Here is a 15,681-nt window from a genome sequence, read left to right as displayed (position 1 = left end):
GGAACATTTATTTAGGATAAAATGTGAATTAACACATCTGCAACAACCTCAAATGGTAAATGTAGTTTATGTATGTGTCTATATATATATATATATATATATATATATATCTTGAACAACTCTAAATGTATTGGTTATACTACAATCACAAAATAAAGTGGTGCTGGATTCTTCAAGACCACAAAAAGCAAGTTTCATCAATATCAAGATATTTACAGATAGAAGAAATAAATCTGTCACTCATATTTAGTTGCTGTGCTTGTAATAATGTTGTAGGTCACATGATAACATCAACATGGCAGATGTCTAGATCACGTCATCAGGCCATATAATACCTACTCTTTTAGCAATCGTTATTGAAATTAAGTACCTAATCAGTGAGTATGTAGTTTTGAACGTAGCCACAGTCCAGCCATATCACTCAAAACTACAATTCCCAGAATTCCTCCTGCTCATCACCTGCACTCACTCAGCCATCATCCTCACCTGCACCTGATAAACACACTCATCTCCACACTATTTAAGCACACCCCAGTCACACACTTTGGTTTAAGACTGGTCTTGTACTGTGGATTACATACCTGAGTGGTTTAACTTTTGAGGTTTCTCCAAGATCCTGTCTCCTATTCCCTCTGTTTTTCAACGATTGTGGGAACGTTGGAGGTAAAGACATTGTTTATTCATTTACTCTCACAGCAACCAAAAGGTATGTGTGTGTGTGGAAATACTTACCACTTGAGGTCATCCCCTCTTTCTTCACCTGCAAACCCAAAAACTGAAGCATTATTCTTGGGTTGCTCATTGTTAGTTGTCTAAACTCGCCTGTTTTGGACACTGTGTTAGAAAGCATTAGATCATGGGTGTGTATTGATCTGGTGTAACTTTGCTGTTTAAATCCTGTGCTTTTTTGTTTTTGTGTAAAGTGCTGGACTGTCTTATTTGGTCATTCTTGCATCTTTGCATGATAAAATTGCAACATTGTGCAAATGTTTTGACAAAATACAAACAAAAGCATGAAAGTGTTAATGTAAGACAACTTGCCTTGTTTTTAGCCCTCTTTCACATTCCTTGATCCTGCTCTGATAAACATGATAATACTTGCGTTATTTAAAGTTTTTAATTTCCCAAATGTAATATTTTAGTCAGTTTCGCTGTCCTTCCTGTGTATTAATGGGGTGTTTTCATGGTTGTTTTAGTAGAGCTGCTGTTTTAATTTTCAATTTTTTTTTTCAATTTTCCAAATATGCCCTAAGTTGCTTTAATGAATTTACTTTGTTTGATTTTATTCCAGTGAGGTCCTCACACAATCTTGATTGATTGGAATGAGTACTGGATGTGTGCGTGATCTGTCTGATGATTTGTGTTTTTGCAGGTGCTGTTTAGGGATATAAATGCATCTGAGTGAGTCAGAGTTCAGATACAGAGGGTCGCCACACATGTAGTGACCGGTGAAATTCAGGTGAGATCAATTCATCAATGTGCACCCTAAAAAACTAAAAAATGACATGTTCACTTATGACCGCTTGTTAATGTCAATTTGTTTACTTGCCTATTTTGCCAACATAATCAATTTAAACTTTGCAGTTTGCGGTTTAAATGCTTGTCTTTTATGAGTGTTTCTCAGGACCTCCACATGCTCTTAAATGGAGTATTAGCAGATCCTCTGCATATTTTCTGAAGCCCTCCTTGTGTGGAGACGAGGGACTTATTCTTGTTTCTACGTGCTTTTCTCTGCACTTACTGTTCTCTTAAACCTTTCCTTTTGCACCTCACACTGTTTTAACCCTAATATTAGGAAAACAAACTTATTTGGATGCAATTAATCATGATTTATCGTTTCACAGCCCTATTATATGAATTGACTTGATTTATTACATTGCCTGTTGTACTTCCTAATTTATGTATAGAAGATGATTAGAACATCGCTTAAACTAATTGTAAAAAAAGCATGCATTGACCGTGCTTTCATTTGAATGCATTGTATTTTTATGGCTTGTATTTTTATGGGCTGAAATCCCACATGTCCAACTTCTTAAACAAATGTTACTGTTGAGAGTGTGTACTTGTATACGAATGCCATGCTCCTTCTCAGCAAGCCAGCACTGCTAATCTACACTACATTAATGAATTTTTTTTATTTATACTTTGTCTGTCTATTGGTACAATGGCCAATTGTATGTCCCAGGTCAGGACGGGCCAATCTGATTGCACCCACCCCTGAGACCCGTACCACCCTTGGGGAGTCGGACAGAGAACCGAGCAAGGAGGACAGATGACAAGATTTGGGTAAAACAATATTTTTATTGAAGATAAATTTAACTAGGGGGAATGCAGGGTCGGGGTACTCTGATGGCAACTCAACTGGGAATCAGTCAGGTGATTACGCTGCACTTAATTCCTCTTGCAGGCCGGTGATCATGAAGCTTGCTGCAGGAGGGTTTCAGGCTGGAGGTGCTCACTACAAGACAGTCAGGTGAGTATACAGACACGTGGTGGCTCTTGAAGGGCGGTTGGACACAGAGATTGTGGCGTGAGTTCCAGGCTGGAGGTCTTCACTGCAAACCAGTCAGGTGAGTATACAATCACGGAGTCATTTTCTCTCGAAAGGTTAGCAGACACAAAGCTTACAGCGGGGGTCTCCACTGCAAAGCAGACAGGTGAGTATACACGTACGTAACCCTCTTCTTTATGTGACGGACAGAAATTACGGCTGGAGGTTTCACTGCAAAGCAGTCAGGTGAGTATACAGGCTCGTAATTCTTGTAAAGGTTTGTGTTTGTAGCTCAGTTGAATTGATTCATCAATCGTTGATTTCTGTTCTTTACCACTCATTTATTAACAAGCTTTCTCATTTATTAACTTTCTATTTTTATAACATGTGAACTTATCCTCAATACTATTCCTTATAAAAAACAATTAGATTGCTTTATCGTTACTTGGATCCAATTTTCCGAATCTTGGCTACTAGCCTTTAGCCCGCTAGCATTTCACGCGTGGCCTCTTGCCTATCGGCCGTCTCATTTTACACCCGTTTCACTGAAAGGATACGGATTATACCTGGCATTTCAGTCCTAAATTAGTAGTGCTAGTTGTAGTATCATTACTGAGTTACTGTTCATCTGGCGAACACATCAGATGCATGTCTAACGTTACCTCTGAGTGCAGGTGAGGACACATTCGAGCTGTTCTCGGTGAATCAGGAGCTGGAATACGTCAAGAAACGGATCCGTGGTCTGCTGGAGAAGCAAGCTAAGCTGACATCACGCGCTGATGCTCACAAGTCAGTGGTTAGTAACCCTTTGACTTCGACTTCGTCTACTCCGTGCGTTTCTCTGCCCAGGAGGACGCGATCATCTCTGGCTTCATTCATTCCGGCACTGACACAACACCATGGATCACACAGCGGAAAACACAAGCCAGGACCAGAGCTAGAACCTCTCCGCCGCCCCTCCCGGTCTTCGAGATATGCACCCGGAACCGCTTCTCCCCTCTTCGCAAGTCGGAACGCGACGCCGCCGTGATCATCTGCACGTCCATGGTCCGTCATGTCCGTGTTACCTCGGGTAAGGGTAAGGTGCACACTCACTGCTTTCCTGGTGCTCATGTTCTTGATGTCGCTGCACAGGTTCCCGAGATCCTGAACGGTGACGAGCACGTCAGAACTGTTGTTCTGCACGCGGGAGTGAACGACATCAGGCTGCGGCAGACGGAGGTTCTGAAGAAGGACTACAGGAGTCTGATCGAGACTGTACACAGCACATCGCCTGAAGCAACGATCATCGTGTCTGGACCGCTTTCCACGTACAGACAAGGACCGAAAAGGTTCAGTAGACTATCTGCATTAAATGAATGGTTAATGTTATTGTGTAATGGACAGAAACTGCTCTTTGTAAATAATTGGAATCTGTTCTGGGAGAGACCGAGGCTGTATTGTGCGGATGGACTTAACCACAGCAGAATCGGAGCGGCTGTTCTGTCGGACAACATCTCCAAGACGTTACACACCAGATGACTAGTAAGTCCAAGTCGCTCCTTTGAAAGGAGTGTTTCTCCTCGTTCCATCTCTTGGACTGTCTCTGCCTGTAAGGCTATTTTTTGCCATCCTAATACACGAGAATCACCCCATGTATATGCTTGTGTAAAAATCTTGCTGGATTGTTCCTGGGCTTTTTCTGCCATAGCTTAGCCTCTTTGGTATAGACTTATTAGTCTTTTCTTCACTCTTCAACTTATTTCTTATGTGCACATCTAACCCGTTCTGCGTCTTATTTAAATAATATTTTCTAGATTATTTTTTTTCGACTGAGTTTCACTAGTCATCTTCTAATTGGTGTTTTATCATCTTATTTTTTTAAAAAAAGAATATATTTCTAGTCCTTAAGCATATCCACGCACACGGTATTTAGCAGGCGCTGAACTGTTCAATTACTGGCCAGAATTGAACAGTTAAAGCCCCACGTTGGGCGCCATGTTTTATGGAGTGTGTGCTTTAATCTTAACATCTTTTAACCTTATTATTTATTATCCTCAGGTTAGGTCGAGTAAGTCAAATCTGCCCTAAATCATAATCATTTGAATGGTATTTACAATTGTTCAGATGACTTCTCTGTGGTCAGTTCTTGCTTAAGGTTTATTAACATTGTTAGATGATTACTTGTATTTAGCATTAGTTATTTATTAATGTAAATATTCCAGAAATAAAAGTTGGGCTCAAACTTAAATTCTTTATGCTGCAAAACTCTGGAATCTACTCCTGTGTAAGGGAAATCATTATGGACATCAGCTATGCTAATTATTTCCCATCTCTTTTCTGCTGTTATCTCGGGTCGCTTGACCCGAGAAAATGGCGTTCGTCAACTCCAGTTTGTCAGAGCTGTCGTGCTGCAAGCGGGAGCCAACGACATCAGGCTGTGGTTGACGGAGGTTGTGAAGGACTACGGGAGCCTGATCGAGAGCAGCACATCACCTGAAGCAACAATCATCGTGTCTGGACCACTTCCCAAGTAAACATCACGTGTCGACGCTCACAAGTCAGTGGTTAGTTACCCACTTCATCTACTCAATGCGTTTCTCTGCCCAAGAAGTCGCGATCATCTCTGTCTTCATTCACTCCGGCACGACACAACACCATGGATCACACAGTGTAAGACACGAGCCAGGACCAGAGTTAGAACCTCTCCGCCGCCCCTCCCGGTCTTCGAGATCTCCACCTGGAACCACTTCTCCCCTCTTTGCGAGTCGGAACGCGACGCCGCCATGATCATCGGCACGTCCATGGTCTGTCATTTCCGTGCTGACTCAGGTAAGGGTAAGGTGCGCACTCACTGATTTCCTGGTGCTCATGTTCTTGATGTCGCTGCACAGGTTCCCGAGATCCTGAATGATGATGAGTGCGTCGGAGCTGTTGTGCTGCAAGTGGGAGCGAACAACATTAGGCTGAGGTTCTGAAGAAGGACTACAGGAGCCTGATCGAGAGGGTATGCAACACATCACCTGAAGCAACAATCATCGTGTCTGGACCGCTTCCCACGCACAGACAAGGATGGGAAAGGTTCAGTAGATTATTTGCATTAATTGAATGATTAATGTTGTGTAATGAACAGAAACTGCACTTTGTAAATAATTGGAATCTGTTCTGGGACAGACCTAGGCTGTATTGTGCTGATTGCTTAACCCCAGCAGAATCGGAGCGACTGTTCTGTCGGACAACATCTCCAAGACGTTACACACCACATGACTAGTAAGTAAAAGTCCAAATCACAATCTTTGTTGTCCAAACTTAATTGATATGCTTATTGTGGAACATTTATATTAAAACGGTGTCTATTCCTCGTTTAGTGACGCCTGTCGAGAGACGACTAGACGCCTGTGGGCTGTGAGCTGCTGGATCGGCGGTCAGAGCTTGTAACATCATGCGCCGATACTCACAAATCGGTTATTATTTACTCTTTGACTCCGACTTCATTTACTCCATGCGTTTCTCTGCCCAGGAGGGTGTGATCATCTCTGGCTTCATTCACTCTGGCACCGACACAACACCATGGATCACACAGCGGAAGACACGAGCCAGGACCAGAGCTAGAACCTCTCCGTCGCCCCTCCCGGTCTTCGAGATCTTGACCCGGAACCACTTCTCCCCTCTTCGCGAGTCGGAACGCGACGACGCCGTGATCATCTGCACGTCCATGGTCCGTCATGTCCGTGCTACCTCAGGTAATGGTAAGGTGCGCACTCACTGCTTTTCTTGGTGCTCATGTTCTTGATGTTGCTGCACAGGTTCCCGAGATCCTGAACGGTGATGAGCGCGTCAGAGCTGTTGTGCTGAACGTGGGAGCGAACGACATCAGGCTAAGGTTCTGAAGAAGGACTACAGGAGCCTGATCGAGATGATTACACACAACATATCGCCTGAAGCAACGATCATCATGTCTGGCCCGCTCCCACGTACAGACAAGGACAGGAAAGGTTCAGTAGACTATCTGCATTACATGAATGGTTAATGTTATTGTGTCATGGACAGAAACTGCTCTTTGTAAATAATTGGAATCTGTTCTGGGAGAGACAGGCTGTATCATGCTGATTGACTTCACCCCAGCAGAATTGGAGCGGCTGTACTGTCGGACAACATCTCCAAGACGTTACACACCAGATGACTAGTAAGTCAAAGTCCAAATCACAGTCTTTGTTGTCCAAACTTAATTGATATGTATAGTTTGGAACATTATATTGAAACTGTCTATTCCTCATTTAGTGATGCCTGTGGAGAGACGGCTGTGAGCTGCTGGATCGGCGGTGTTCTGAATCAGAATTGGAGCGGCTGTTCTGTCGGACAACATCTCCAAGATGTTACACACCAGATGAGTAGTAAGTCAAAGTCGCTCCTTTGAAGGAGTTTCTCCTGGTTCCATCTCTTGGACTGATGTCTCTGCCTCTAAGGCTATCTTTTGCCATCCTGATACACGAGAATCACCCCATGTATATGCTTGTATAGAAGTCTTGCTGGAATTTTCCTGGGCTTTTGCTGCCATAGCTTAGCCTCTTTGGTATAGACTTATTAGTCTTTCCTTCACTCTTTAAATTATTTCTTATGTGCACATCTAACCCTTTCTGGGTCTTTAAATAATCTCTTCTAGATTTTTTTTTTTGTTCGACTAAGTTTCACTAGTCGTATTCTATTTGATTTATCTTTTTTTTTTTTCAAAAAAAAAAAAAATTTCTAGTCCTTTAGCATGTCCACGCACACGCTATTTAGCAGGCACTTAACTGTTCAATTACTGGCCAGAATTGAACAGTTAAAGCCCCACGTTGGGCGCCATGTTTTACGGTGCGTGTGCTTTAATCTTAACACCTTTAACCTTATTTATTATCATCAGGTTAGGTTGAGTAAGGCAAATCTGCCCTAATTCATAAGCATTCAAATGGTACTTACAATTTTTTTTTCAGATGACTTCTCTGTGGTCAGTTCTTGCTTAAGGTTTATTAACACTGCTAGACTGTTACTTGTAATTAGCATTAGTTACTTATTAATGTAAATGTTCCAGAAATAAAAGTTAGGTTAAACCTTAAATTCTTTACACACAAACTCTGGAATAGCTTTCCTGATATGGTTCGATGCTCTGACTCGCTGTCACATTTAAAACTAGACTAAAGACTCATCTCTTTAGCCAAGCATTCACAAACTTCTTACCTTTTATTCCTCTTTTGAATTGGATTGAATGCAGTTTATGGTATAAAACTTGAAGCGTCTGTAGGTTACTTGTATAGGTTGCATAGTATTTACAGTCATTACTTTCCTGTGTGTATTGCGTGAATGATGGGTGGCTGGGCAGATATTATGTTTTTGCGGTAGGTGGCATGCCATACGGAACCGTTGCCAATGAAACGCATTACCACAACAGTGTGGCTCGACAGCCTTCGTCAAACGGGTTGGCGCGTATGGTTCGGTTGTGGGGAGTTTGAGATTTTGTTTTTTAACATATACTCCTGTGTTATGGAAATCTTTATGAACATCAGCTATGCTAATTATTTCCCATCTGTTTTTTGCTGTTATCTCGGGACGCTTGTCCCGAGAAAAATGGAGTTCGTCAACTCCAGTTTGTCGGAGCTGTTGTACTGCACACGGAAGCGAATGACATCAGGCTGAGGTTCTGAAGGACTACAGGAGCCTGATCGAGACGATATGAAACACATCGCCTCAAGCAACGATCATCGTGTCTGGAGCTCTTCCCACGTACAGACAAGGATGGGAAAGGTTCAGTAGATCATTTGCACTAAATAAATGGTTAATGTCATTGTGTAATGAACAGAAACTGCTCTTTGTAAATAACTGGAATCTGTTCTATGAGAGACCTATCCTGTGTCGTGCTGATGGACTTCACCCCAGCAGAATCTGAGCGGCTGTTCTGTCGGACAACATCTCCAAGACGTTACACACCTAATGACTAGTAAATCAAAGTCCAAATTACAGTTTTTGTTGTCCAAAATTAATTGATATGCTTAGTGTGGAACATTATATTGAAACTGTCGATTCCTCGTTTAGTGACTCCTGTGGAGAGAAGACTCGACACCTGTGGAGAGATGACTCGATGCCTGTGGGCTGCTGGATTGTCGGTCGGTGCTTGAAACATCACGTGCCTCCAAGACGTTACAAACCTAAAGACTAGTAAGTCAAATTCCAAATCACATTTTTTTTGTTGCCAAATTAATTGATATGCTTAGTGTGGAATATTATATTGAAACTGTCTTTTCCTCGTTTAGTGACGCCTGTGGAGAGACGATTCTGCCTGTGTGCTGCTGGATCGGCGGTCAGCACTTGAAACATCACGTGCCAATGCTCACAAGTCAGTGGTTAGTTACTCTTTGACTCTGAGTTCATCTACTCCATGCGTTTCTCTGCCCAGGAGGACGCGATCATCTCTGGCTTCATTCACTTTGGCACCGACACAACACCATGGATCACACAGTGTAAGACACGAACCAGGACCAGAGCTAGAACCTCTCCGCCGCCCCTCCCGGTCTTCGAGATCTCGACCCGGAACGACTTCTCCCCTCTTCGCGAGTCGGAACGCGACGACGGCGTGATCATCTGCACGTCCATGGTCCGTCATGTCCGTGCTACCTCAGGTAAGGGTAAGGTGCGCACTCACTGCTTTCCTGGTGCTCATATTCTTGATTTCGCTGCACAGGTTCCCGAGATCCTGAACGGTGATGAGCGCGTCGGAGCTGTTGTGCTGAACGTGGGAGCGAACGACATCAGGCTGAGGTTCTGAAGAAGGACTACAGGAGCCTGATCGAGATTATTACACACAACACATCGCCTGAAGCAACGATCATCATGTCTGGCCCGCTCCCACATACAGACAAGGACAGGAAAGGTTAAGTAGATTATTTGCACTAAATGAATGCTTTATGTCATTGTGTAATGAACAGAAACTGCTCTTTGTAAATAATTGGAATCTGTTCTAGGAGAGACTTAGGCTGTATCGTGCTGATGGCGTTCACCCCAGCAGAATTGGAGCGGCTGTTCTGTCGGACATCTCCAAGACGTTACACACCTAATGACTAGTAAGTCAAAGTCCAAATCACAGTTTTTGTTGTCCAAACTTAATTGATATGCTTAGTGTGGAATATTATATTGAAACTGTGTCTGTTCCTTGTTTAGTGACGCCTGTGGAGAGACGATTCTGCCTGTGAGCTGCTGGATCGGGGGTCAGCGCTTGAAGCATCACATGCCGATGCTCACAAGTCAGTGGTTCGTTACTCCTTGATTCTGACTTCGTCTACTCCATGCGTTTCTCTGCCCAGGAAGACGCGATCATCTCTGGCTTCATTCACTCCGGCACGGACACAACACCATGGATCACACAGCGGAAGACAAGAGCCAGGACCAGAGCTAGAACCTCTCCGCCGCCCCTCCCGGTCTTCGAGATCTCGACCCGGAACCGCTTCTCCCGTCTTCACGAGTCTGAATGCGACGACGCCATGATCATCGGCACGTCCATGGTCCGTCATGTCCTTGCTACCTCAGGTAAGGGTAAGGTGCGCACTCACTGCTTTCCTGGTGCTCATGTTCTTGATGTCGCTACACAGGTTCCCGAGATCCTGAACGGTGATCAGCCGGTCGGAGCTGTTGTGCTGAACGTGGGAGCGAACGACATCAGGCTGAGTATCTGAAGGACTACAGGAGCCTGTTTGAGACGGTATGCAACACATCGCCTGAAGCATCGATCATCATGTCTGGACCGCTTCCCATGTACAGAAAAGGTTCAGTAGATTATTTGCACTAAATGAATGGTTAATGTCATTGTGTAATGAAGAGAAGCTGCTCTTTGTAAATAATTGTAATCTGTTCTAGGAGAGATCTAGGGTGTATCGTAGTGATGGCCTTCACCCCAGCAGAATCGGAGTGGCTGTTCTGTCGGACATCTCCAAGACGTTACACACCAGATGACTAGTAAGTGAAAGGAGTGTTTCTCTTGGACTGTCTCTGCCTGTAAGGCTATCTTTTGCCATCCTAATACATGAGAATCACCCTATGTATATGCTTGTATAAAAGTGTTGCTTTTTTTTCCTGGGCTTTTGCTGCCACAGCTTAGCCTCTTTTGTATAGACTTATTAGTCTTTCCTTTACTCTTAACTTATTTGTTATGTGCACATCTAACCCTTTCTGGGTCTTCTTTAAATCTTTTCTAGATTTTTTTTTCCAACTAAGTTTCACTAGTCGTCTTCTAATTGATTTTATCTTTTTTCTTTTTTTTTAAAAAAGAAAATAAATTTCTAGTCCTTAAGCATATCCACGCACACGGTATTTAGCAGGCGCTGAACTGTTCAATTACTGGCCAGAATTGAACAGTTAAAGCCCCACGTTGGGCGCCATGTTTTATGAAGTGTGTGCTTTAATCTTAACACATTTAACCTTATTATTTATTATCCTCAGGTTAGGTCGAGTAAGTCAAATCTGCCCTAAATCATAATCATTTGAATGGTATTTACAATTGTTCAGATGACTTCTCTGTGGTCAGTTCTTGCTTAAGGTTTATTAACATTGTTAGATGATTACTTGTATTTAGCATTAGTTATTTATTAATGTAAATATTCCAGAAATAAAAGTTGGGCTCAAACTTAAATTCTTTATGCTGCAAAACTCTGGAATCTACTCCTGTGTAAGGGAAATCATTATGGACATCAGCTATGCTAATTATTTCCCATCTCTTTTCTGCTGTTATCTCGGGTCGCTTGACCCGAGAAAATGGCGTTCGTCAACTCCAGTTTGTCAGAGCTGTCGTGCTGCAAGCGGGAGCCAACGACATCAGTCTGTGGTTGACGGAGGTTGTGAAGGACTACGGGAGCCTGATCGAGAGCAGCACATCACCTGAAGCAACAATCATCGTGTCTGGACCACTTCCCAAGTAAACATCACGTGTCGACGCTCACAAGTCAGTGGTTAGTTACCCACTTCATCTACTCAATGCGTTTCTCTGCCCAAGAAGTCGCGATCATCTCTGTCTTCATTCACTCTGGCACGACACAACACCATGGATCACACAGTGTAAGACACGAGCCAGGACCAGAGTTAGAACCTCTCCGCCGCCCCTCCCGGTCTTCGAGATCTCCACCTGGAACCACTTCTCCCCTCTTTGCGAGTCGGAACGCGACGCCGCCATGATCATCGGCACGTCCATGGTCTGTCATTTCCGTGCTGACTCAGGTAAGGGTAAGGTGCGCACTCACTGATTTCCTGGTGCTCATGTTCTTGATGTCGCTGCACAGGTTCCTGAGATCCTGAATGATGATGAGTGCGTCGGAGCTGTTGTGCTGCAAGTGGGAGCGAACAACATTAGGCTGAGGTTCTGAAGAAGGACTACAGGAGCCTGATCGAGACGGTATGCAACACATCACCTGAAGCAACAATCATCGTGTCTGGACCGCTTCCCACGCACAGACAAGGATGGGAAAGGTTCAGTAGATTATTTGCATTAATTGAATGATTAATGTTGTGTAATGAACAGAAACTGCACTTTGTAAATAATTGGAATCTGTTCTGGGACAGACCTAGGCTGTATTGTGCTGATTGCTTCACCCCAGCAGAATCGGAGCGACTGTTCTGTCGGACAACATCTCCAAGACGTTACACACCACATGACTAGTAAGTAAAAGTCCAAATCACAATCTTTGTTGTCCAAACTTAATTGATATGCTTATTGTGGAACATTTATATTAAAACTGTGTCTATTCCTTGTTTAGTGACGCCTGTCGAGAGACGACTTGACGCCTGTGGGCTGTGAGCTGCTGGATCGGCGGTCAGAGCTTGTAACATCATGCGCCGATACTCACAAGTCGGTTATTATTTACTCTTTGACTCCGACTTCATTTACTCCATGCGTTTCTCTGCCCAGGAGGGCGTGATCATCTCTGGCTTCATTCACTCTGGCACCGACACAACACCATGGATCACACAGCGGAAGACACGAGCCAGGACCAGAGCTAGAACCTCTCCGTCGCCCCTCCCGGTCTTCGAGATCTTGACCCGGAACCACTTCTCCCCTCTTCGCGAGTCGGAACGCGACGACGCCGTGATCATCTGCACGTCCATGGTCCGTCATTTCCGTGCTACCTCAGGTAAGGGTAAGGTGCGCACTCACTGCTTTCCTGGTGCTCATGTTCTTGATGTCGCTGCACAGGTTCCCGAGATCCTGAACGGTGATGAGCGCGTCAGAGCTGTTGTGCTGAACGTGGGAGCGAACGACATCAGGCTAAGGTTCTGAAGAAGGACTACAGGAGCCTGATCGAGATGATTACACACAACATATCGCCTGAAGCAACGATCATCATGTCTGGCCCGCTCCCACGTACAGACAAGGACAGGAAAGGTTCAGTAGACTATCTGCATTACATGAATGGTTAATGTTATTGTGTCATGGACAGAAACTGCTCTTTGTAAATAATTGGAATCTGTTCTGGGAGAGACAGGCTGTATCATGCTGATTGACTTCACCCCAGCAGAATTGGAGCGGCTGTTCTGTCGGACAACATCTCCAAGACGTTACACACCAGATGACTAGTAAGTCAAAGTCCAAATCACAGTCTTTGTTGTCCAAACTTAATTGATATGTATAGTTTGGAACATTATATTGAAACTGTCTATTCCTCATTTAGTGATGCCTGTGGAGAGACGGCTGTGAGCTGCTGGATCGGCGGTGTTCTGAATCAGAATTGGAGCGGCTGTTCTGTCGGACAACATCTCCAAGATGTTACACACCAGATGAGTAGTAAGTCAAAGTCGCTCCTTTGAAGGAGTTTCTCCTGGTTCCATCTCTTGGACTTATGTCTCTGCCTCTAAGGCTATCTTTTGCCATCCTGATACACGAGAATCACCCCATGTATATGCTTGTATAAAAGTCTTGCTGGAATTTTCCTGGGCTTTTGCTGCCATAGCTTAGCCTCTTTGGTATAGACTTATTAGTCTTTCCTTCACTCTTTAAATTATTTTTTATGTGCACATCTAACCCTTTCTGGGTCTTTAAATAATCTCTTCTAGATTTTTTTTTTGTTCGACTAAGTTTCACTAGTCGTATTCTATTTGATTTATCTTTTTTTTTTTCAAAAAAAAAAAATTTCTAGTCCTTTAGCATGTCCACGCACACGCTATTTAGCAGGCACTTAACTGTTCAATTACTGGCCAGAATTGAACAGTTAAAGCCCCACGTTGGGCGCCATGTTTTACGGTGCGTGTGCTTTAATCTTAACACCTTTAACCTTATTTATTATCATCAGGTTAGGTTGAGTAAGGCAAATCTGCCCTAATTCATAAGCATTCAAATGGTACTTACAATTTTTTTTTCAGATGACTTCTCTGTGGTCAGTTCTTGCTTAAGGTTTATTAACACTGCTAGACTGTTACTTGTAATTAGCATTAGTTACTTATTAATGTAAATGTTCCAGAAATAAAAGTTAGGTTAAACCTTAAATTCTTTACACACAAACTCTGGAATAGCTTTCCTGATATGGTTCGATGCTCTGACTCGCTGTCACATTTAAAACTAGACTAAAGACTCATCTCTTTAGCCAAGCATTCACAAACTTCTTACCTTTTATTCCTCTTTTGAATTGGATTGAATGCAGTTTATGGTATAAAACTTGAAGAGTCTGTAGATTACTTGTATAGGTTGCATAGTATTTACAGTCATTACTTTCCTGTGTGTATTGCGTGAATGATGGGTGGCTGGGCAGATATTATGTTTTTGCGGTAGGTGGCATGCCATACGGAACCGTTGCCAATGAAACGCATTACCACGACAGTGTGGCTCGACAGCCTTCGTCAAACGGGTTGGCGCGTATGGTTCGGTTGTGGGGAGTTTGAGATTTTGTTTTTTAACATATACTCCTGTGTTATGGAAATCTTTATGAACATCAGCTATGCTAATTATTTCCCATCTGTTTTTTGCTGTTATCTCGGGACGCTTGTCCCGAGAAAAATGGAGTTCGTCAACTCCAGTTTGTCGGAGCTGTTGTACTGCTCACGGAAGCGAATGACATCAGGCTGAGGTTCTGAAGGACTACAGGAGCCTGATCGAGACGATATGAAACACATCGCCTCAAGCAACGATCATCGTGTCTGGAGCGCTTCCCACGTACAGACAAGGATGGGAAAGGTTCAGTAGATCATTTGCACTAAATAAATGGTTAATGTCATTGTGTAATGAACAGAAACTGCTCTTTGTAAATAACTGGAATCTGTTCTATGAGAGACCTATCCTGTGTCGTGCTGATGGACTTCACCCCAGCAGAATCTGAGCGGCTGTTCTGTCGGACAACATCTCCAAGACGTTACACACCTAATGACTAGTAAATCAAAGTCCAAATTACAGTTTTTGTTGTCCAAAATTAATTGATATGCTTAGTGTGGAACATTATATTGAAACTGTCGATTCCTCGTTTAGTGACTCCTGTGGAGAGAAGACTCGACACCTGTGGAGAGATGACTCGATGCCTGTGGGCTGCTGGATTGTCGGTCGGTGCTTGAAACATCACGTGCCTCCAAGACGTTACAAACCTAAAGACTAGTAAGTCAAATTCCAAATCACATTTTTTTGTTGCCAAATTAATTGATATGCTTAGTGTGGAATATCATATTGAAACTGTCTATTCCTCGTTTAGTGACGCCTGTGGAGAGACGATTCTGCCTGTGTGCTGCTGGATTGGCGGTCGGCACTTGAAACATCACGTGCCAATGCTCACAAGTCAGTGGTGAGAACAGAACAGAAACTGCTCTTTGTAAATAATTGGAATCTGTTCTAGGAGAGACTTAGGCTGTAACGTGCTGATGGCGTTCACCCCAGCAGAATTGGAGCGGCTGTTCTGTCGGACATCTCCAAGACGTTACACACCTAATGACTAGTAAGTCAAAGTCCAAATCACAGTTTTTGTTGTCCAAACTTAATTGATATGCTTAGTGTGGAATATTATATTGAAACTGTGTCTGTTCCTCGTTTAGTGACTCCTGTGGAGAGACGATTCTGCCTGTGAGCTGCTGGATCGGGGGTCAGCGCTTGAAGCATCACATGCCGATGCTCACAAGTCAGTGGTTCGTTACTCCTTGATTCTGACTTCGTCTACTCCATGCGTTTCTCTGCCCAGGAAGACGCGATCATCTCTGGCTTCATTCACTCCGGCACGGACACA

The sequence above is a fragment of the Pimephales promelas genome, chromosome 7 (assembly GCF_988280905.1).
Source record: "Pimephales promelas chromosome 7, fPimPro1.hap1.1, whole genome shotgun sequence".
Taxonomy (NCBI): domain Eukaryota; kingdom Metazoa; phylum Chordata; class Actinopteri; order Cypriniformes; family Leuciscidae; genus Pimephales; species Pimephales promelas.
The sequence above is the reverse complement of the archived record's forward strand: the minus strand, read 5'-3'. Positions refer to the sequence as shown.